Here is a 2,371-nt window from a genome sequence, read left to right as displayed (position 1 = left end):
TTTAAGAAACCCAGCGTTTTCAATAGGGTAATTAATGTAAGTATATTCTGAGACACTTCAGGGTCAGAAACGAGGGCCCTTATAGCGGGGTGTCTGTAAATGATCTGCTCTATAGTCAGATGTACATGTTTCAATAGCTCAGAGCTGTGATACCTAACAGTAGTTGAAGTTGAGGGGTGCGTCGGTTTTAGCCTTTGTGATACTTTGGAGCCGGTGGGGGTGCCTCTTGATTGTAGCGAAGTATGAAACCTTTCGGAAAATTTACGCGGCCTTTTAGACTTTGGGTCTCTGCTGAAGGAGGTGTCGTCCTCGGAAGATTCACTTTCCACAAGAAGTGTACGTCTAGTGGGCCGTTCTAAATGAAAATATGCCAAAATATACAATCAGCCCAAAATGCCTTAACAGATGTTTGAAATATTTAACACACTTTAAAAAAAAAAAAAAAAAAAAACTTCATTTTAAATACACTTACTTTTGAGAGGTCTTTTTGCAGATTTTTGAGGTTTATTGTGAGGCTCCAAGGGGGTATACGCCTGTATAACCTGTCCCTCCTCCGAAGTACAGGCCACGTCGTTCCTTTCGGCTTTTTCAAGATCTAAAATAATAAACGGTTGAATATGAATGTTTTAACCTACAAATAATTAATATTATGAAAAACGCTCAAACATATTTTATTAATCTATAAAAACAATACGGTTCATACTTTTAGACAATTCGGAGTCTGACGCTAGGTCGCTGAATGATGTCTTGAAGTACTGTTCCAAAAGCTCAGAATCTTCAATATATTCAGCTTCTAAAAACAGAATGAATCAGTTATGTTTTTAAAAGGAAATCATAATAAGATAAAAAATAATGTCTAACATGTAATATCATTCATGCACTATATATATATATATATATATATATATATATATATATATATATATATATATATATATATATATATATATATATATATATCATAAGTACATTTATGTATTTGTTATTAATAAAACAAACAGACAAATATGTCTACTAATTTACTCACTTTCCCGCGTTTCTGGTATCACTGAGAAATTATTTAAAAAGTCCTCAGGCACGATTAGATCGCATGGTAGCTCAAGGGAAATGCTATGACCCGGGATTGTATCTGCAATTTAAATGGAGGTAATTATAGTTTGACCAGAAAAAATAAAAAATAAAATAAATAAATAAATAAATAAATAAATAAATAAATAAATTAAAAAAACAGCGCAATATTTTGATTTAGCAAATGAAAAAACTCACCATTCTGACTCTCCAAAAAACATGTTGGGGACAATGGAATGATTATAGGTGAGAGGGGAATGAGCATAGGAGGCTGCTCAATTACTTCCTCCTGATGTGAAATTAAATGTTCTTCAATAAATTCCTGGATATCTGTAAAAATGAAAATATATAATTTTAAATAATATTAATGACCCCATAAAATAAAATACATGCCTAAAATTCACCGTGTTAAAATGTGTATTTATAGTGATCATATATCTGAGTTACATGCCTCATCTTAACTCTTAAAATAAAACCAGCATCACATCCATACCGCACATAGGGCCTCATTCCTAAACAGTAATAACAAAAATAAACAGCGTTTCAAACATTTTACAGTACATAAACCTAACCGCCATTTTTAAAAACAGACCGCGCACCAAAAAGAGAACACCGATTACCTTACATCAGACACGCAGCACTGTGATCGCTCAAACAGAAATAAAACAGCGTTTCAAACATTTTACAGTACATAAACCTAACCGCCATTTTTAAAAACAGACCGCGCAACAAAAAAGAGAACCCCGATTACCTTACATCAGACACGCCGCACACTGATCGCTCAAACAGAAATAAAACAGCGTTTCAAACATTTTACAGTACATTTACCTAACCGCCATTTTTAAAAACAGACCGCGCACCAAAAAGAGAACCCCGATTACCTTACATCAGACACGCCGCACACTGATCGCTCAAACAGAAATAAAACAGCGTTTCAAACATTTTACAGTACATTTACCTAACCGCCATTTTTAAAAACAGACCGCGCACCAAAAAGAGAACACCGATTACCTTACATCAGACACGCCGCACAGTGATCGCACAAACAGAAATAAAACAGCGTTTCAAACATTAAACATAGGACTTACCGTTTAGATCCTCATTGTTGTGTCTTGATTCTCCGTCCATTTAGCTGAAGTGGTTCTTACGGGATAAGGTATCTTGAGAGGAAGCGTCCTTTCCAGAAGTGTAATACATAGCTATGTATGTGAACGATTTATACTCTCAAAGATCGCGGTAAATGCTTTTGTAACGACAGGGGGCCGGATCAGGAAAAACTATCCTATGGGAGATAAACACGACA

General features: G+C 34.9%; 1 long non-coding RNA gene across 1 annotated transcript; it reads right to left on the bottom strand.

Annotated features, from left to right (window-relative positions):
* Positions 1-302: 302 nt before the first annotated feature.
* Positions 303-787, bottom strand: LOC131709249 (uncharacterized). The gene is made up of 3 exons (XR_009311429.1): positions 704-787; positions 473-595; positions 303-355 (listed from the first exon to the last, which is right to left on the bottom strand). It is a non-coding gene; the product is annotated as an uncharacterized LOC131709249 (long non-coding RNA).
* Between the last annotated feature and the right edge of the window lie 1,584 nt (positions 788-2,371).

This window comes from Acipenser ruthenus, chromosome 42 (genome assembly GCF_902713425.1).
Source record: "Acipenser ruthenus chromosome 42, fAciRut3.2 maternal haplotype, whole genome shotgun sequence".
Taxonomy (NCBI): domain Eukaryota; kingdom Metazoa; phylum Chordata; class Actinopteri; order Acipenseriformes; family Acipenseridae; genus Acipenser; species Acipenser ruthenus.
This window is presented reverse-complemented; position numbering and strand designations above follow the sequence as displayed.